Source organism: Lissotriton helveticus, chromosome 6, assembly GCF_964261635.1.
Source record: "Lissotriton helveticus chromosome 6, aLisHel1.1, whole genome shotgun sequence".
Lineage (NCBI taxonomy): Eukaryota > Metazoa > Chordata > Amphibia > Caudata > Salamandridae > Lissotriton > Lissotriton helveticus.
Genome location: NC_136067.1, coordinates 1,176,467,898 through 1,176,491,032, shown reverse-complemented (window position 1 = coordinate 1,176,491,032; position 23,135 = coordinate 1,176,467,898).

The following is a 23,135-nucleotide window of genomic DNA, read 5'->3' as shown; positions in this document are numbered from 1 at the left end:
AAAAATAAAACTGATATCCATGCGTAGAGGGGTAGAAGACATAAACTGGATAAAATTAAGAGAGGCTGCACAGTCAGGAGATACACACAAATATTGGGCAATAGTAGCAAAGTTTTGTGATGGCAGAACTAAGGCATATCCTCTTTCAATATCCGATGAAGAATGGATCACATACATTTCACAGTTATATGCTAAAAATCCCTCGGTTGGGTGGAGTTTACACTTGGTCAGTGACTCCTCGGTGAGGAGCGAATATGGCGCCCCTTCATGCAATGAATTAGAGGGTTATATTAAAGGGGCAAGGTACTCAGGTGTGATGGGTCCTGACAATGTACCAATAGCTATAGTCAAACAGGACAGTGCAGCATGGACACAATTTTTGTGTCCGGTTTTAGCTTATTATTACACGCATGGGACCATTCCGTCGTCCTGGAAGAGTAATATAGTGGTTCCACTATATAAAAAGGGACCAAGAAATTCCCCTGCAAGCTTTGGACAGATCGCACTGCTGGATGCAACTGAAAAATTGTTCGCCAAGAGCATACTTGTCCACCTTCAAGACTGGGCTTTTGGAAATGGTTTTGTTCCTGTAGAGCAAGCAGGGTTCCGTAAATACAGCAGTACCCTTGACAAAATTACAGCTCTGCAAACGTTAATAGAAAAAGCATCTCTGTTGCGTCTTTGGGCGTGACGTCAACGCTTGCCTCTCACACTGCACAAACATTTAAGATGACGCCAGATAATGCGAGTCCTGCTTCCCTACGCACACCAACAAACATCCCCACGCCAGCTGTAACCTCACCTGAACAGTAAATTATGTGTGTGCAATGAAAAAGGCCTGGCAAGAAGAGGGGACTGAGACCACGAGTCCCAGGGGCCAAAGTGGTTTCACCACGTCATCTCAACGCGCCAGGAGGTGCCTACAAAGTCCTGCACGGGCTCCCACAGCATGGGAAGCCCGCAACTGACCTGACTGCACTTTGGCGTTTTTCCGCAGAAGAGGGGACTGACACCAAGAGTCCCAGGGGCCAAAGCAGTTTCACCGCGTCAGCACAACGCACCTGGAGGCGCCTACTAAGTCCTGCACGGGCTCCCACAGCATGGGACGCACGCGGGCAGACCAGTCTGCGCCTGCCTGGGGCCGGAAGAGGCCGGCTGGGCCACATCTCTTGGAATCACCAGCAGGGATTGAGAAGTAAGGAGTGGGGATGGATGGCCTGTGGGAAAGCGCTTATATTAAGCCTGAACCTATTTGGAGAAATGGGGATAAAGAAACCCATGCCCGCTCCTAAATGCATAGACACAACACTAGATGGCTTTTTGCAAAAAGCTGAGGGGGCACCTAATAAAGAAGTTGAAATGGCAGAATGCAGGCTATTGTTGGCCCCTCTACCTTTAACTGCAGACACAAACATACATTCTACCCAGGCTGTCCCTTTAATAACTGTAGAGGCCAACAATCAAACAACACCGGTGTCTCCCCCAATTCGTCAAGAGGACCCTCCTATCATACTCTCACCTACTGTCATCATCCTGAGTCCGGGTCCCCCGAGCGGGGAGCCAAAAGGCATGGACACTGCAACATCAACAACCACGGGGGACCAAACCACAGTTGGGGGGAAAAGGAAGCGCACTGACCCCACTGGGGCTGAACAGCAGACTCTGGGTCAATTACCTAGGGGCAAGAGGACAAAGCAAAACCCCCCTGTAATTGCGGGAAAACCTCGAGGGGGTGGAGATGGAGGAGGGGGAGGAGAGCCTTTAAAGTCTAAAACTGTGCCAAATACGGATATGGTGGCAGCTTGACTTGGGAAAATTGTGGCAGATTTACTAGAACCTATTCTGTTGCGATTGGACCGTATAGAGGAGCAGCTTGGCCCATTATTATCTCCACTAGGGTGCTTGGCGAAGCAACTTGGGCCTTATGTAATGTGTTTCCTGGGCAAATCCCCAATAGATATGGGAGAAAATGTCACCCCTAATGCTACTGAGAGTGAGAGTTCAGCCATAGATAGACCAATAGCCACAAGGGTAGAGGCTAAAACATCACGCCCCCTTCAGGTTAGAGCAACTCGCATGGATTCCCAAACAGGGCTGCAAACACAGACATTTAATTCCCTGAGCATCGAAAGGGATCATAGTAGGAGCAACAGGCTCAAGAAAGGGCCCAGTAAAGGTCTCGAACAGGCGAGAAGATAACATGGTTTTAGACCTCCCGCCAGAATGTACTCCCTCTACGTTGATCCTGATAGGGGTCCCACATCCTCACCCAGGTTAACATGAAAGCTGCCAGAGTCTACTTAATAAATCTGCCTTTTGGTGTGCTAATAAAATACAGTCCCAGGTAAACTGGCATAAGCACATCATAATGGCCAGACGAGTGAGCTTGTTGGGGAAAACACAAAAAGATATAGAAGGTGACAGTGTGGTCCTGAATTTTAATGATAAGAGATGGACGGAATTAGCCTTATGTCATTTCAGAGACTCCCCTGCAGAGCATATACATGCCCGCCCACTGGTTTTCTTTTACCCGCCTCACCAAAGGGGCATTATGCCCTACTCGGGCCTCCTAAATAGAATTTCCCCTCCTCATTCCCTGACATGGCCTCACCCTTACTTCTTTGAAGCATTGTCGGGATTAACTAATATGGACTGACTACCACCTTATCCATATAGTCCAAGTAAGTCGGAAAAGACAGGAGGGCCATCCAGGGAAATCCACTGCCAGGTGAACAGAACAGAAGCACATAGGCAGGGGTCATATTACCTGGACCAAAAGATACATACACCATCCGACACTCCTATCAGCCCTGAGAAGCGGTTGACTGGGGATGACCATTCTGGGCACTCTACCTTACTAGACCCAGGCAGGGGAGGGACCAGTTCAGACCTTGCGATTGTTAGTAATTGGGAGGACATGGCTAGAAGGCCACGCAAAACTCGTCCTCTCATATTGGTTTCCTGGAATATTGCAGGCATCTGCTCAAAATTAGAGGATGAAATGTGGTTGAAGTACATAAAGACCTTCGATATTATCAGTGCACATGAAACATGGTCGAGGGTGAATATTGAATTGGATGGTTATCGTTCCCTTAATGTGCATGCAATCGTTTCACCAGCAGGGAGAGCAAAAGGAGGACGGGTGAGCCTGGCTTCTCTTAAATATGGGTCTATTAATGTTAAGTCTGTTACTAAGTCACCCAGGTATCAATTGATTTTGATTTTTAACTTGTTTCAGGTTAAGACCCTTTTAATTAATTGGTATTACAATGTTTTCGACCCAAATAGATGTGATATTATTTTAAATCTTAAGGAGGAAATTAATAAGATCGCAGGGAAGTGGCAGCCTCTGTGGATTTATTGGGTCAGGGATTTTAATTGTAATTGTAATTGTAATTTATATTTGTAGAACGCGCTATCACCAGCAGATGTCTAAGCGCTACCAGAGGGAGTACCTATCCATGTTAGTAGGGGAGTGGCGGCTGTTTAAGTGATGCCCCAAGCTTTTGAGAAAGGAACTGTCTTCAGCTTCTTCCTCAAGGGGAGGAGATTCGCTTCCTTGCGTAGATTTACTGAAAGACTATTCCAAACCTGAGGGATTGATGTTGAGAAGGTTCTCCCTCCCACGGAAGACAGGTTGAAACGGGGACAGACCAGTAGGCTGGCCTCCGCTGACCTGAGTGCCCTACTTGGGAGGTAGTTGGCTAGGCGGCCTTTGATATATCTTAGGGCTTGGTCGTACATGGTTTTATGTGTAATGCAGAGACCTTTAAACTTGACTCTCTGCCTAACCGGAAGCCAGTGTAGCTCGCGTAGCAGAGAAGTGGCATGTACTCGTCTCGGCATTCTAAAAATTAGCCTGGCCGCGTAGTTCATAACAACCTGTAGTCTGACCAACAGTTGTCCCGGGAGGCCAATATACTGGGAGTTGCCATAGTCCAGACGTGACAGTATCATTGCTGAGACCGCCCATCTGAGAGTGAAGACGGTGAGAAGTGGGGCCAGTTTCGTCAGCTGTCTCAATAGGCCAACACAAGTCCCCACAACTGCCGACACTTGTTGTGTCATGGATAGCTTGGCATCAATTTTGAAGCCCAACCTTTTCACGGCCCGGCCAGTTCCGGAAAGGGGCAAGTTCTTGTGGCCAGAAGAGATTGTTCCATGGATTGGACTCTGTGGTAACGGCCTGTACCTCAGTCTTATCTGGATTGATCTTAAGGGAATTGGCTGTCATCCAGTTGACTGTGAATTTTAAAATATTTTCCATCCTTAAATGGGCCATCGGCGAACTGTCAATCTGGATGATGATTTGGGTGTCGTCGGCATAGTTATAGATCTGGCACTCCATCTGGTTCAGTGCAGATATCAAGGGCTGAAGGTAGGCGTTAAAAAGGAGGGGTGATAGTGCCGAGACCTAAGGTACCCACATGAGAGCGAACCTGGATCAGCTAGCTGGACTCTCTGGGAGCTGTCCTTAAAAAAGGATGCGAGCCAGGCCAGGGATGTTCCCCCCGATTCCCAGATCCGCGATCCGCTACAGCAGTTGGTCATGATTGACGATGTCAAATGCCGCGGATAGGTCCAGTAAAACCAGGGCACATTGTTTTTTTCTTGTCTGCCCGTAGTCTTAATTCATCCAACACAGAAAGCATGACCAGTTCTGTGCTGTGGTGAGCCCTGAACCCGGCCTGATTAAATTCCAGGAGGTGATTGCCTTCCAGATGGAGTGAGAGGGAATGTAATATGTGCTGTTCTAATACTTTAGCAAGGAAAGGCAGCTGCAAGATTGGCCTACAAATTTTTAGATTCTTGGTGTCTGCCCCAGGTTTTTTTAGGAGCGGGATAACACAGACCTCCTTAAAGTTAGCAGGGACAAGCCCTGCTTCCAAGGACCGATTGGCAAGCGAGAGCACCTTGCTATCAATTCCAGGGAGGGCCATCATGAAAATCTTTGGCGGACATGGGTCTGCCGGTGAACCTGATTTCACCCGTCCGATTAAAAGTGTCAGGGACTCCTTCGTGAGTAATGGCAGAGTGGTTAGTGGGTTAGCAAACGTAGGTGATGGGAAGGTGAGTCCTGCGAAGCAGGGAAAAGTCGGGTGCAAGGAATTTCTGTCAGGAGGTCCTTTATTTTCCTAGTAAAAAAGGACTATCATTTGTAACAGTCTTCCTGACAAAAGGAGGGCTTGTGTCCCTTATCCTTTCTTAACTCGTTCAGGATCCGGAAAGTCTCCTTCTGGGGAATGATTGCAGCAGCAATCTTTGCTTCGTAGAATTAAGCCTTCTGTGACAGAATAGCATTCTTGTATGAGGCGAACATCGAAACATATTCTGCCCGGGCGTTGGGTTCATACGCTTTCCACCAGGCTATCTCACACTGGCGTAGTGTTTGTTTCATTTTCCTAAGTACATCATTGAACCAGGGGGCCCCTTTGTCTTTGTCCTTAATTCTTTCCCTGTGCGCTGGAGCTACAAATTCAATGGCATTCTTAAGCCTTAGCGATAGGGTGGAACTATCAACCTCAAGGTCTCCCTTTGATATCGTTGATGGGGCAGAGTGTAGTAGGGTGGTTACCAGATCATCTGCTCTAATCTTGTTCCAACTCCACAGTACTTTCCACTCCGGAGGAGGATTCGTTATTAGGTTGGTAAATGAGAGTCGACCATGGATTAAATAATGGTCCGACCAGGAGCAGGGAGAAATAACTATGGGGTTGGTTGGCGGGTGAGACAACCAGACCAGGTCCAGTGTATGGCCCTTCTCATGCGTGGGCCCATCCACCAATTGGCGAAGTTCTAAGGAGATCAGCGCCTCTTCTAGCTGTTTTGCCTGGCTATCTTTGGGTGTCTGCTCCCAGTGTAAGTTAATTGCACTTTATGTAGGTACAGCTCAGATAAGGTATGCGGGATCACAAACATTGAGGGTCAACCCCTAACTCATTTTATACATAACCCACAGGGAGACGCTTTGAATGATATTATTGTTGTGAATGACTTGACCTTTGTGGATACTATGATCAGTAACTCATAAATCCAATATCCCACCTATATGGGCCGAAGTAGGTAAAGTGTTATGGTTTATATGTTAATATCCAGAAACTTTGCTTTCTTGTTAGACAGCTACGAGGTGCAGCCAATTATTGCCAGCGACCATAACCCCCTCACCGTATCTTTACACGTAACTGCCCAAGAGAAGGAATATGATGGCCGCTCTTTCCAGTACAACACAAACCTAGGGGTTAGAATGAAATGGAATAAGATAAATCCCCTTCAAATTGAGGAGAGTACGGTTAAGGCAAATGTAAGTGACGTTCTGAAATGTCTTGATCCTGACCCCCCCCTGAATTGGTTATACAAGGATTTCGGGGAATTTGTAGGGATGTATCTAGAAACCTGACAACCCCGTCTGTACCAAAGGAATCTAGGGGTTTCAAATGGTTTAACGCTGAGAGCACAGGGACCCAAAAATAACCTAAAGAAGGCACTGCACACTAACCCGCGAGATAAAACCTTAATTAAGAGCGCTAGGCAGTCCTATAAGGCCATAGTAGCACAGAGGAAAGAAGATCTGAGAAAGTTGGCCTGGGAAGATCTAGAGAGGGCAAGTACCCTTAAAGATTCTAAGAGTTTTTGGGAGGTAATAAACCACCCATTGTTCTCAAAGGACTCAAGGGGCATGGACTCATTAATACCAGGGGATGTGTGGGAATCTCACTACACCAAGATATTTAACACAAATGGCATTATTACCCAGGAAGCAAGCCAGGATGTCCCACCAAATCCAACATCCGCACATCACTTGAGCACCTCCTTCTTAGTGAGTGAGGTGGAGGAGGCCCTTAAAAAAGGGATATACCTAAAAGCCCCAGGGCCGGACGGGGTACCCCTTAGCGTATTTAAAAGTAATCTCCAACTCTGGGCACCCCTCTTGACAAATGTTTTAGAGCAGCAATAATTGGCCCCATACCAATGTCATGGAAAGCGGCCATAGTGGTTCCTGTGCATAAAAAGGTAAAGAAGGAAGATCTGGCCTGCTATAGGCCCATTTATCTAATTGATGCCATGGTTAAGGTACTGGGGAGGGTGATCTTAGCACACCTTGAGACCTGGGCAGACTCTAAAGGGCTAATATCCCAATCCCAATATGGCTTTCGCAAAGGTATGGGAACAAATGAACAGTGCCTTAACTTGGCATTGATTATGGACAAGTACATGAAGGCAAGGAAGGGGTTGATACCCCTTGCCTTCATGGACTTGTCCAGCGCCTTCAACATGGTTAATAGGGGCAAATTGAGGTCTGTGATGGGGGATATGGGTTTCGAAGAAGCTCTTATTATCCCTTTTGAGTAGGTTGCACGCATCCACCACGGTAGCCATACGATTCGGCCCTGGGGGAGAAAGTACTGGGTCCATTGTGTCTACAGAGGGAGTTCACCAAGGATGCATACTGGACCCCTTTCTCTTCCTCTTGTACACAAATGGTCTTGAATCTGCCCTAAAAGACCAGGATCTAGACTTCCCAAGAATTTGAGGAAAGCCAATCCCGTTGTTGTCATATTCGGACGACACGGTCCTAATGGCTTTAACTGCCAATAGCTTACAGAAGTCTCCAAATGCTTTTACTAACTTTATGTTAGCCCTTGATCTAAAGGTACATTTTACCAAATCCTACATTATGCCCTGCGGCCCCAGACACACCAAATCAAGAAAGTTTACGGTAAAGGGCAAGACAATTGACAAGGTCACACATTTTAACTACTTGGGGATTGTTTTTAACACTAAATTGAACTGGGAAAATCTCATTATATCTAGGGTGCAGAATAAAACCCATGCAGTGGAAGGTCTTTTCCGCTTTGCGTGTAAGTTGGGTCATAAGCCAGTAGCAGAATTGTTAACCTGATATAGATCAAAATGTTTGTCTACTGCCACTTATGGGGCGGGAGTATGGGGGCATCATGAAAGCACACATCTTTAAATGCTAATAAACGAGTTTGCTGATTATTCCAAAAAGTGCTCATACAGCATTTTGTCACTCTGAGTTGGGAGTGGGCTCATTGTTGATCGGATTAATATTGCCACATTGATCCTCTGGGCTAAAGTCTAGCAGTCAGAAGACCTAGAGCTAACAAAAGAAATTGTCAAGGATTGCATGATGCTGGAAAATGCAGAGGCTATTCCATGGCTCTGCTATGTAAAAAGAAAATTTAACGAAATAGGCCTTGGGCATTATTATGACAATCCTGACAGCATAGATATAAATATGAAATCAACTATAAAAAATGCATATAGTGGTAGGCTTGACAACCGCCGGTGGCTAGCGGAGCTGCAATCTTATTACGATCAGTCACTTTCGCACCCCCAATTTTATCTTGTCTTTTACCACGAAAGTACACTTTAGATTTCTTTTAACCAGATTCCGGCTCCGCACATTGCACTTTCTAGTGGCCTTTCTTAAACAGGCCAGTTTGTGCAATAACCTCATTCACTGCCCTTGTGACAATACAGCACAACAAAGCACTTTACATTTTACCTTATTCTGTGCACTTTATAAGGAAACAAGAGCCCAGTTCCTTATTCCTTTTTTAAGAGAAACTCGTCCACAGAACTATCAGGAAGGCTTTAACATCCTATTATCCTTGTCTACTGAAGCAATCTGTATGGTAGTACTACATTTTATTAGAGGTGCATTTTTTATAAGAAAACAATATGAAATCTGAATAACATAGGCGTCTCCCTTTTAGAATTTTAGAATCTTAGAATTTTAGTACTTTAGGATCAGGTATTTTTACATTCCTCTGATAAACTCTGGAGTATTTGAGTCAAGTGATATTTTTATTGTATTAACTTGATATGTATCTTTTTATATTCTGTATGAATGCTACACTTTTCTGGTTTACTTTAACCAAATAAAGTTATTCTTAACTTGACTTGACTAATAGAAAAATATCCAATAAACAGGGGTATGCCGTTATATGTGGCCTTCATAGATTTCTCCACGGCCTTTGATCGGGTTGATCGGGGGACACTGTGGAGAAAATTGACCACTATGGGAATACCAGTGAACCTCCTTAGATTAATTATCTCATTGCATTCCTCCACTTGGACCCAGGTCCTAATGGGTGGAACACAGGGCTTGTCAAGAAGAATAGAGACCCAGAATGGGCTAAAGCAAGGGTGCTTATTGGCCCCTTTTCTCTTTTCCCTTTACATTAATGATTTGCCGAACAGGGAAGGGTCTTGTAAAGGGGATCCCCAAAATTAGGAACCATGAAGTTGAGTTGTCTGCTATATGCGGATGACGCCATTTTTTTAGATCTAACTCCAATCGGACTCCAAAGAGGACTCACTGAGTTAGCACGTTATTCAGAAGACTACTTTTTAAACATAAATATTTAAAACAGCAAAATTATTGTTTTTAGATATCGGGAATGTCGAGTTAGGAAGCAAATGCACTGGTTTTTGGGGAAGGATAAACTTGCTGTGGTTAAGTTATATCCATACTTAGGGAGAATTTTCACAAGTAAATGTTCTAGTTGCGATCATATTGATCAATGCAGAAGCAAGCCAATTTCACAGGCCTCCACAATTAGTAGACTCTATAAGCATTGCAGGAAAAGACACTTTGCGCATGTCCTATCAGTTCACAAAATCAAAATTCCTCCGGCGTTGAGTTCTGCCTGTGTAATAATAAATGAACAGTACTGGGAGAATTTTGAGAAAGTGGAGGGCGTATCTGGCACTAAATGTGTCATTTAAATCGCACAGCACCCATAGCAGCGATTCAGTTTGAATTTGGGTTACTCTCCATGTATGTGTTCTCTATGGCTGCGTGCTTAAGATGAACTAATACATTATTGAACAGTCTTGAGAACCCTTTATGGGTAGCAATGCATGAAGAAATCTTTGATACCTTGAAAGAAAAGAGTGTCCTTTTTAGGAATTACCAGAAAGCAGTAAAGTCGTTTGATCTTGAAATTGTCTGTTCATGTGCGCTTCCCAAACAACCTTTGAAAAACCGAAATAAGAAAACTATTTATGATGCATCTCGTAAAAGAGATTCAGTACTGTGTGCACAGTGTCAAAATAATGATCTTATAGTGGGGAGCAGTATCCATAAAAAGCCACAACCTTATGTTTTATGGAATCTCCAACACGGAGTATGTATAGTCATTTTGTTACTCCGGCTGAATTTACTCCCTTTAAGAATTGTAATGGGTACTTGGGAGGGTCTTCAAAGGCAGGAAAGACTTTGTCACTTATGTGGCACATGTGTACAGGACTTTACTAATGTCCTATTTGTCTGTCCCGTATTACAACCAGTATGACGTAGATACATGAGACCCTTTTTTCTAAAGTACAATATTGTCACAGCTGAGGAGGCCCGTAATAGTCTTTTGGCCCCTCCCTCTGAAATTGTCGGTTTTTACATTTTTAGCTTTATTAAACAATTTTTGAATATATTTTAGAGAAGTATTCTATTGCCCAGTTTAGTTACAATAGGCCGGATAGGATCCACTTGTGCTGTACTTAAGGAATTTTATAACAAACACTTTGGGCAGTTTCTTACTAACAGGTTGTAATCATTAAAGTGCTATTGTACTATCCTGTTGGTTATTATCGACGTTATGGTCACATGTCAGCAGGGTCTTTCGATGCTGATGGTATTGCTCTGTATCTGGACTTTCGTCTCTTTACAGTTGCTATGAATGCCGTTACGTGCTATTGAGTATTTTTTATCTTAAAATTTTGATACTTGAGCACTTGCACTTTATTCTTCTTTCTTCTATGCTGCTAGAATTTAAAAATAATTATTTTTTTATGATAACTGTATCTTTGCAAAAGCCCAGTTGAAGTCGTCTAAAAACTTGTGTTCAATTTGTTTTGTCTAAGCCTGAAATCATTGTATTCGAATGGACTTTGATATTAATTTCTTGTTTATACTGCTCCAGCCTGTGTAATTAACATGTACTCATGAACTGTTCTTTATATGAAAACAGAATGTTCTCTTCTTAAGTGTTGGTTACGTTGATAAATTGGATATATGTTTTTATGTGGAACTCTTTGGAGTTCCACATCACAATACATAAATATTGGATTGGATTGTATTGTATTGTATAGGGCACATTAAATCTTGAGAAACTAAAAAGCAAAGGGCAGTGGCCTGTCTGTGAAAGAGACCGTTGTTTATTTCTATTCCACTTTGTTCCACACCGCATAGCACAGGGAGCCTTCTTTACTTCCTTCTTAATTCCCTCGAGAAATCCAAGTTTAATTTTATTAGGTGCCTTTTCACAACACACGAAATGAAGCTGTCAAGTTGTTTACATTACATACATGCACAAAAGTCTGTTCACATAAAAATATAACTCACTTAGAAGGCGACTACTTATTTCAAAACAAATATTTTTAAAAGGGTGGCAGGACTAGGGTGACCAGATTCTCATAACAAAAAACGGCGACAGGTCATAGACATAGAAGTAGGACTGCGGTTTGCAGTAACCATCAACATAAAAGTAGGACTATTTGGCAGCTGTCATAGACATAGAAAAAGGACTATGACAGCTCCCTCCACAGACCAAGATGAAGCATTACAGACGGCAAATCAGAGGTCTTTTATTGGCAGTAACCATTAATTCAATTTAAACAGACGTAGCCTCAACATTTGCTATATTTGGTGACACCCTTGCCTTGAAATTCCAAGTATGCTTTCTTATTAAATAAGTGTGTGTATATATATATATATATATATATATATATATATATATATATATTCACTGAAAAAAAAACATAGGTTTTACACCAGTTATAGTTAGGAATTAGCATTTAAAAAACCTATTAAATTCACTGAAAAAACCATAGGTTTCACACCAGTTATAGTTAGCTGGAAGTTTTACTCGCATAAAACCATTGAAATTCCCACGTTATAGTTAGTTGGACTCACTATAACTAGCGCGTGCAATGCACTGCTGATGACGTCACATATTACATCACTCATGACATGGTCAGTGACATCACTCATGACATCACTGATGACACCATCCAGTGAATGTGTGTCTTTCTGAAAAATAAATATTAGTTAGTAATATTTAAATATTTAAATATATGTATTAGTGTTTCACTTTGTGTATAAGTGGCTGCATGGGTTGGTGAGTAGCTACATGTGTATGTATATGGGTTATTAGATTTTTTTTAGTATCAGTATGAGTGTCTGTATGGTTTAGCGGGGGTATTTCTTAGCACATAGATGCATGAATGACTGACTCTCTCTTTGTATGTGTTTTGAAGATTGCATATGTGCAGGACTGTATGGGTGGATGAGTGTGTATATGTCTGTGTTAGTGAGTGAATGACTGTCTTATTAGTGTCTTTATCAGTAACTACATATGTTTTATTCTAGTATATGTGAATATTGATGTATATAAGTGAGTATATGTGAGAGTGAGGGATTGTAAGAGTTCCTGTTTAAATTAGTATGTGTTTCTATAAGTGATTGTTTAAGAGAGTAAGTATGTGTAAGTTTCCTTAGAAGTAAAGTGGTAGTGTGTGTATAGCTGTATATGCAAATAAATGGATGTTCAATAGTTTATTTGCATGTGTGAGTATGTGTGTGAGTAACTTTTGGATGACTGTCGGTGTGTAACAGGATGTATAGGTGTATCACTACATATGATGAGTGAGTATATGTATGAGTGACTATATAGAACTGTTGGTGAATTAGTGCATGTGTATATAGATGGTGGAATTATTGAATTGGTTGCTGTAAGTGGTATGGGTATCTCCATTTTTTTCAATATTTTAGTTTCTATTTTTGAATATTTGTTTCAAGGGTTACATTACAGTGAAAGGAGGTCTGTCACTCTGTCACAAGGATGGTGTCATCAGTGATGTCATGAGTGATGTCACTGACCATGTCATGAGTGATGTAATATGTGACGTCATCAGCAGTGCATTGCACGCGCAAATTATAGTGAGTCCAACTAACTATAACGTGGGAATTTCAATGGTTTTATGCGAGTAAAACTTCCAGCTAACTATAACTGGTGTGAAACCTATGGTTTTTTCAGTGAATTTAATAGGTTTTTTAAATGCTAATTCCTAACTATAACTGGTGTAAAACCTATGGTTTTTTCAGTGAATTTCAATGGTTTTTTAATAGCAAATCTCTATAGGTATAAAAAGTAAAAAAAATTATAACGAATTTTATATTGTATAATTATGGAAATTATTATTTATTTTATTTTTTGCCCCGGGGCGCGTACCGGTGAACGCACGGGTAAGTGCAACGTTATGGCGCGCCCCGGGGCGCATACCGGTGAGCGTCCCGTTAGCGCTATTCCCGCGAACGAAAACAACATCGTGACGTATCGCGTAGCCGCGTGATATGACGCACAGCGTAAGCGCACCCGGAAGCACGCGAGCGCATACAATCGCGCAACGCCCTGACGCGCTTACGCTACACGCCCCCGGGCACGCCCCGGAGCGCGACTACGGGCACGCCCCGGGGCGCGTAGCGTAAGCGCGTCGGGTCATGTGACCTGAAAATAACACTTTTCATTGGTGCAGAACAGTTGTGGTTTCCAAATGATGAAAGCCCGGGTTATGTGACCTGAAAATAACAGTTTTGATTGGTTCAGGACAGTTTTTTTTTCCCAAATGATGAAAGACCCCACCTTTTTTCCTTATTCTGACTTTGTCCTTTGACTGAGGAAGACCTGTTTGAACAACTTAGAGAAATATTTTGTACTTTAAAATGGCTACAGTAGCAGCTGGAGCATCTGCACCACCACCACCACCAAGAGGACCACCACAACATTACATTGGTGGAGGAGGAAGAGGAGGAGGGGAGAAGATGGCTGCATGAAGACAATACCCCATACAAGCCAAGGCCACACATTGTATGGGAGTTTTTTTCTATCCCAGAGCGCAAGAAGAAAGTCAATGCGGCCAAGGTGACTTGCCTAATCTGTGGCATGGAACTTTCAAGGGGGAACCCTAACAAGAAATATTCTTTTGGTAATAATACCATGATTAGACACATGAACCGCAAGCATCCGAACAACTATTCTGCTGCAGAGATGAGGGAACTGGCCAGTAACCTCCCCCAATCTTCAATCACCACCTCCAAAAGAAAGCAACCCACTCCATCGGGACCAGAGACAACGGAGACGATGCCTTGCATTCAATCACGATTTGAGGATTTCCGAATAACATGTATTTATTGTGGTAAGCTCATCTCCTATGGTGAAAAGAGCGTAAAGCTCATCGTCCTTGCTGGTGACAACCACAATTGCCCCAAAAAACCCTAATTTTTTCCGTTTTTTTGTTTTTTGCTCCAGTTGAGCCATTTCCAATTCCCTTTTTTTGTTTCTCCCCATACAAAATACAAAAAAAATATAAAACTGTTCAGAAAAGCCAAAAAAGTACAAAATGTTCAAAAAAACCTTTAAAAAAATATAAAACAACAAAAAGAAGAAAAAAAACAGTTCTTTTTAGAACTACCTTTAATTTATAAAAATAAACCAATATTTTTAAAGAATCTCTGTCAATTTTTTTTCCTCAGGGTGCGCGCACCCAAAAAAAAAAAAATGAATGAAGGAGTTAGCACGAGGGAAGAACACAAAGAGAGTAATGTTAAGAGAAAGAGAGCTAGAGGGAGAAACACTGAGGGATTGTTTATTACATAGTAAAAAACAGAGAAGGTGTAATAGGGTGAAAGTGAGAAAAGTAAAATGAATAAGGGAGCGAAAGAAGGGAAGAGAGAGCAAGAAGACTAAAGTAGAAATAGTGGGAGAATGTGAGTGGGTGTTGAAAGAAAAAGAAAGGACAGTAAAAAATGGGGAATGAAGGGTAGTGACTGAACCGGGATAAATGAACAACGGTGAGGGAGGGTGAGAAAAGAGCAGTGAGTGTAAGTAAAGAGGGGTGAAAGAGGGTGAAAAATTTAATTAGGATAAGACATGGGGAGTGACAAAGAGAAAGGACAGAGAGAGTAAAGGAAACAGTGCCTGAATGGGTCTGAGTGAAACAGCAAAGAAAGGTAAGTAATGCAGTGTGTGTGACTTATAGGGAGTCAGTGGGTGTAGGTCGGGGTGTGGGTATGTAAGGTGTGTCTGTGGGTGTGTGGGGTGTTTCGGCGTGGGTGGAGGTGAGGGTGTGTGAGATATGTGTGAGGGGTGTGTGGGTGTGGGGGGTATGTGTGTGGGATGTATGTGTGTGTATGGTGTGTGTGCGTGTGTGTGTGTGTGTGTGTGTGTGTGTGTGTGGGTGTGTGTGTGTGTGTGTGTGTGAGGAGTGTGTGTGGGTGTGTGTGTGTGTGTGTATGAGGTGTGTGTGTGTGGTGTGTGTGTGGGGTGTATGTCAGAGGTGTGTGTATGTGTTGGGAGGGGGATGAGGTGTGTGTGCAGGAGTGAAGTAAATAATTAAGAAAAAGAGAATGAGTGAAGAAGCAAAGGAAGGGAATAGAGGGTAAGTGAAGTAAAGAATGGGAACTGAAAGAAGTTGAATATGCGAGGGGAAATAGGGAAAGGGGAGTAAACATGGAGAATAAGTGAGGGAAGCAGAGTAAAGTAACAGGAGTGAGGTTGGTTGAGAAAATATTAGTGATGTTAAAGCAAAGGGTGATGACAAACTACATTTTTTTGTCACACTTACCATATAATAAATGTAACTTTAATTACATTTTTTTACTACACTTTGTATCTGTGAAAGAGAGAAGAAAAAGTAAGTTATAATTAGTAAAATATGTATTTTAAATTAAAAGATACAAATGAAGAGGTTAAAAATCATAACAGTGTATTTAGAAATAAAGTAAGAGTGAAGGACACAGAAAGGGAAATAAAGTAAGGTAGAAGGACAAAAAGAGAGAAAAATAAATAGAAGGAGAGCAAATTACTAAGAGTAAGGCATATAGATTCACTGACAGAGAGGAAGAGAAGAACAGAGAAATGAACTGAAGGTAAGAAAGATACTAAAACAATGTGAGTTCGCAAAACTAAATCAGGAAACAGTAGTAAGTAAAAAGATAATGACTGAGACAGAAAAGAGTCTAATTAAGGATGCATTTAGAAGAATGAGGAATAGAAGATAACTGAGAGTAAGTGAAGAACAGACAGAGTGAAGGGATGAAGGGAGAGAGGATAATATACAACGATTGAGGGAAATGGAGTGAGGAAGTTAGTAGACAGACACACTAAGAGAAAAACTGAGTGAGGTGGAGTACAATGAGTGAGCAAAGGAAATGAGTAAGGGAGCAAAAAAAGGAAAGAGAGGAGAAGACGACTAAAACAGTCGTACTGAGAGAAAATATTTTGGTGATGAAAGTAAAGAGAAGGACATTGAAAGAAAGGAAATGAGGGATAGTAATGGAACCAGAGTAAAAGAAATGGGATGAAGAACGATGAGAGAGGAGCAGTGAAGTTGTTGTAAAAGAAATGATAGAAGGTAGATAAAAACAAGTGAACATAACACAAGGAGAGTGAGGCACTGAGGACATAGAGGTAGTGAACGAAAAATAGAGAGAAGAAGTCAAAAGAAAGGAGGAAACAAAGATAAGCGAGGGAGAGTGGGTGATTTATAGTGATAGAGTGCGACAATACTGCTGAGTGAGTAAAGAGGAATTACTAAAAGAGCAACGGAGGAAAATACGGAAAAGGGAAGTAAAGCAGAGAGACTGAAAGCTGAAAAGTTATGCAAGGGAGAGAGGGGATGCAGACAGTTGAAATGAGAATGAGGGGTTGTGAAAGAAGTGGAGTAAAGGAACGGGGGTTACAGAGAGTGAGAGAAAGACATTATAAGTGAGTAAAAAGAGCTGAAAGAGGATGGAAAAAGGAAAGTGAGTGTCAGACAATGGGAATACAATTTAATTTACACAATCCAAAGTATAGAATAACTTGTACAACATGTTACATAGTTTATTTTTGCTGTTCTCAGAATATATTGAATTTCACTTAAAACAGTGAGTTCAAATTACTCATCATATGACAGCGGGAAAAAAAAAACACAATCTAAAAGATTGTGTTTTAAAAAAAAAACTTAGATACTGACAAATGACAAATGTACACTAATCTTTGATTCACTTACTTTTCCTTTAGGCCAAATAGTATATCATGAAGGTCCTTTTCTCGTTGGAAAGTACTCTGCTGTTCACTAAAAAATCCATTTCATCGACTTTCTAGAAGAAAAGCTCCAAGAACATCTGAAATATTTTCATTATTTTCATATACTCCTTTTTTTCAGTCATGACTCTTTACTCATTCCTGTACTTTTCCTTTTGGCCAAATAGTGTCAGATGTATGAGTATATTTTCAAATTAATTCTAAGAAACTCTGAAATTACAGTTTTTCCGAAGAAAGAAAGGCTCATACAACATTTTCACAATATTTAAGTATTTGTAAAACCATCTCTGACTCACTCATGTTCATCATTTTGTATAATACTGATATCACTTACTATGAGATCCACTTACAGTACCTATATGACAAGTCAATTTTTTATATTACCTGGATCACTTTTACTCAGAATATATTTTTAAACAGCAAAATAACCTTTATTAACTGCTCCCGTCTTCATAGGCCAATTACCTTTACTTAAATTTTGGTTCTAAAAACACTAGGTATGAATTTTTTAAGTCAAAAGGCAAACGTTGTTTGAAAGTCAAATGAGTGTCATTACAGTGGGTCCAACCTTTATGACTTTTTAAATATCATGTTTAATGCCCTGATGTTGTTGAAGGACCGTCATGATAAATAATAGCTACAGTTGCAAACGTTCTTCCTGAAATTGATAACTGAGAAGCCACAACATTTTTAATAGAAGTTGACAATTTACTTCCATCAGGTCTACATCGTTGGAACATTAAAATCACATATTTACCATAAGTTTGTAAAAATAATGTGGACAGCATTGCAGACTTACATTGGGTACACACCATATTGTGATCAGCTGCTTTAACTAGATTATTAAAAGGCACTGATTTGCAGTCTGGTAAAGTCAAATGTATAAATCTTTCAGTGTCTATTCTAGTACTACTTGATAAACTACAGTTGTCGCAGTCATGCTGCCATTGATAAGAAAGGCTAAAAAGATTTTTTATATCTACACCTTCATCTTCCAAAACATCAAACATATACATTAAAAATTCCTGACAATCCTGCTGAATAATCTGTGAAAATTGATTTTGACCAGAACATATGTCTAGAAGATTTCTAATTTCTGAAACACTTTCTATTTTTGCTCTATCACTGCTACATTTCTCAAACACGGAATTCAATAAACAGCAGAATGTTTGATCCCGATTTTCAACAATCTGTTCTTGTAAATTTTGAAGAAAAAAAAACAACATTAAGCACTACATTAGCATAGCAGTTGACACCAGAACTGTTTTCAAACTGAAATCCAACAACATATTCAACAGAATCCTTTTTCTTTCTGCTTACAATTACAGTTTCATCTACTTTTTGTCTTTTTGCTACTACCTCACTGCAATTATTCTCATTTCTTCTTTTTCGGCCTACCACACGTTTTTCAAACAGAGGATATTGTTGAAAATGTGGAGCATACTCTCTTCTTAACCTATTGTATTCTTTAACAAAATCTAGATCAGCACAAATCTTTGTTTCATCACACTCAATCAAGTACAATCCTGATAAAGTTCTGACTCGTGATAATGCCACATATGCCATACCCTCTTTAAACACAGAACTTCCAATGTTCACCAAAGCACTATCTACACTTAAACCTTGAGATTTATGAATTGTCACCGCATATGCCAAACAAATAGGAAACTGTTTTCGGCGAACATATAGGTCTTTCACAAGCAAAAACCTAGCTGAACAACGACAAATTTGTTCTATTTTGTCAATGCCATCAAATTTAATTTTTAAAATTTCAATTCCATCTCTATTTTTGTAATTCACAAAACCAACAACATGACCCATTGCTCCATTTACCAGACCTCTTTCAACATTTAAATTCCTTCTCAAAATAATACGACAATTTAAACACACATTCAGAGTCTTTTCAAAACCAGCAGTTTTAGATATAGTCTTCTCTAATGAATCCAATTTTGATTTCAAATTTTCAGACAAAATAATTGTTGCTCCCATATGCTCTATTTTATCTATAGCTTCCAGTTTCACTATCTCTTCATTTTCTAACTTTAACATTTTGTTGTTGAACATGGAACATTCTTTCAGAGTTGGCATCAAACATATGCCAGTTTTCTTCTCGTTAATTTTCTTAAAAATATTCTCTGGAAGAATGTTTTCATTTGGGTACAAATTTGAAATTAATCGTCCATGTAAAGCTTCTTTCCCATGCTGACTTACTTTTCCGATTCTTACATCTTGTAGAATATTTTTATAATCTTCATTCTTTGCCTGCCGCATATTTTGGAGTAGTTCTGCATATTTGAAATGTAACCATATATTAACGTTTCCAATGCTACCTAGGCACTTCTTGGTATCTTCATGCGTGACCATTTTAAACACTGGTTGTCCTTTCACTGGAGTCAACTGCAGTAGATCTCCAAAAACAATGATGTGTTTCCCTCCAAATAACACATCATACTCTGTTCTAAGAATTTCTTGCATTCTCAAATGCACAAAAGCAAGCAATAGATTTGAGACCATGCTTACTTCATCAATGATAAGAAGTTTCATTTTCTTCAGGACTCTCGAAACTTTGGAACACGCATCTCCAGATAGCTTGTGGTATTGCAATTTGTTATCATGCTCCACTGGCAGCATCAGTAAACGATGTAAAGTAATCCCTTTAATATTATGTGCTGCCAGTCCAGTTGGAGCGGTAACAACACAAGATAGCGGTGATTCAGTCCTTTTCTGCAGATAAGTTGCAATTGCTTTAATCAGAAAGCTTTTTCCAGTTCCCGCTTCTCCACTCACGTACAGTTAGACAGGCTTAAATGATGTACATGAGCACTCTTTTTTCTCATGACTGAATCCATGTTCAATCTGTTTTGTGACTTCGTCATATATCTGCTTCTGCTCAAGGTTTAGTTGTTTCACCAAATCTTCTAAGTTAACTACATCATCTTGAGCTTGTTCCATAGCTCTTTCCACCTCAACCATGGCAGTGGCAGCTTCATTTTGGATAATTGGTCCTCCTAGTGGATCCTGACTCAATGAAGCAGAACTCTGACTGTCTTGAGAACTGTCTCTAGCAATCTCTACAGCAATTGTGGCTTCTTGCTCTATTTCTTCGTTCAACATTTGCAGATAATTTGGAAAAACAGGACATTCTATGGTATCCTTGGTTGCATTAAAAGAATCTTCGTAACAGAGAAAATATCCAAGTAGTTCCTCTTCTGTACACCATAGCTTAAAGAGTTGCAAAAGAGCTAAATAGTAAAATTCCCTTTTCTCTGGATTTTCGCAACTCATTTTTCGATGATTAATCAAATGGCCTTTTCTCTGCTTCACTAGACATCCTTCACACCCAATGATAGCATATATTCCATTGTTGATATCTTCTCTGATGGTCCTCTTATAAATATAATTTTGCAGAACTTCATACAAACAACTGTTCTCAAGATGACTACTTCTATTTGGATAGTATGTATCCAACATGTTTGTCTTCAAAATATCTGTACTTTCTGGTTCTTTCTCCGCCAAATACTCTATTTCTTGTACAGATTTCAAAACTCGGTTTCATGTTGCAGCAAGACCTAGACTCACCCAAATGATGGTTCTAGATTTGGCATATAGACTTGCTGATGACAATCGATCAGAACATTCATATGCTCCAATTTCTCGATGTGACAACATCTTCAGACTGTAACTGTATAATTTCTTGCTTAGACTCTTTTCATGTGAAATGTCCTCCCACATTTCCTTCAGTTCTGTCTTTTCTTTCTTTGTGATGTAAGACGTCACATATCGAGCCACAGCAATAGAGTTGTCAGCAACGAACTGAATATCCATGTTAGCATTCCACATGGACAAAATCACTGGGTTGTAGTCGTTAATGTACTTGGACCCTTCGTTTCTTTTTAAATTGTATGTATTTTTTGGTGATTTCCTCGTCACAGTATGTCGCAGAGAAGACATCAAATTATTTACTCTTCCTTTAGAAATCACTGGTCGTGGAAACGCGAAACGACATTTTGTATAGAACTTGTCCTTGTTTCTGAATTTTCGACGACAGTACTTTCCACAACGATGGGATTGAAAGCGTAAAACTTGTTGCCTTAAACTGTTTTCTTCGGTACTTTTTGGAACAGCACATGTTGAATACTCGTCAATGAAACTCATCACTGTTTCATCCGAATCTGTTCCAATTTTGGGTGCATCTTTAATCCACAACAACATATGTATGTGAGGAGCACCTCTCGCTTGATACTCCTTTCTCCAAAAGAAATCCAAAACCTCTCCAAGGGGAGGATTTTTTTTGTTGGTAATAAAAGACATCATAGCTTCAAATCTATGATTAAAATATCTGCATACATTCACTAGATTCAAAGAACACAATTCTCCAGGTGTTTTGAATTCTATATTTTGTATATTTGCATTTGCCTCTCGTAGAAATTGAAGTAAGTCGTCCCATGCATACTCGGCACAGCTAAGAGTGAGGAACCATGTAGGAGTTCCTAAGTTTCTTAGCATACATTTCAATTCCCCATGACGACGGTACCAATACTCGTTTGTACCACGCTGACATGCCATGAGATTGATTAAATGAGATTCCAAAATATTATCTTGCAGATTCACTTTCTCCATAAAGTCCCTCGCCGAAACATTTTGCAGATGTGCTCCACTTTTCAGTATATGGTTTACTGCATAAAAAAGCCCAGACAAGTCACTTTCATACAGTAGATGAAACAAATAGGGAATGCATTGACGAAACCTTGGATCTTCAGCTTATAATCTTACAGTTCGATATTCAGATGCAGGATTTTGAAGTGGTCGATCGTCATATCGTCCACCTCAACCTGTTGGAAATAAATGTGGAAAACAACGAGCTTCCAAACTTTCTTCCCATACACTAATGGGACTTCCTTTTGCTGCTTTCATTTGAAACAAGTCAATTGCATTCCCCATCACTTCTTTGGAATGCAAAGGATGAACAGTATAATGTTCATATATTTCTTCACTTCTAGACACATCAACTTTTTCAATTTGGCCAGCTGAACAATCACTGTCTTCATCTGCAGCTGTTTCCTCTGCTTCAACACATACATGTTTGTAGTACTCATTGTTTTTGACCAAATACAACGTTGCCTTTTTGACTTTCCTAACATCCACTAAATCTTGCCAGATTTTCTTACTCTTTGTCGGAACCCCATTAACTAGAATAACCAGAGGTTCCTCTTCCACTTTCTCTACACCAATTGTATCAATATTTTTCTTGAAATCTAGAGGCAAATAAACAACTCTTCCCTTTAATCCTCTCTGTAAATCTGAAGGAGGCAATTTCCCTATCTTAGGCTCCAATTGAACAATAGCCTGAAAAGGATGGACACATTGAATCAAAATAGACTCATATGTATTTAAATCCATCAATTCAGGAGGAATGTCTACCAACTCCAGATTATTATGAACAGCTCTAGCAGGCATTCTGTTTTGATTTAATTTATCATAACATTATTTACAAATACGCTGATCAGAACTCAAATCAAAACAATTCTCCACCCACAAATAAGTTGCAAAATCCTTCCACTCATAATTATTTATCTTTTCACTTTTTACGTATAAATCAACTAATCTAGTTTGATGCTTATAATGAGTTCGTCGACAACACACACAAGTAAAATTAGGCCTTTCACTTGATTTCACTTTAAACCTGGTAATTTCCTGGTCAAACTTTTCTGTACTTGAAATCTGTACATTATCTTCCACATTACCTTGAATTTCTGTGTTAATTTCTACACTGTCCTCTTTTTCACCAAAATAAGAAATCTCAATTTCTTCACAAATCTTCTTCACATCTAATTCAGTTCCATGCAAAAGAGCATTGTTTAATTGTTTAAGCTTAAGTGCTGGACTTTTTGCATAATACAACATTCTCACTAATTTCCTCATTTTGGTATGATGCACTGCTAACATCCTAAAATGATGAAAAACACTCTGACAGACTTTTCTAGAAAGACAAGCCAGTGAATGCCCTTGCAAACCTGTGTT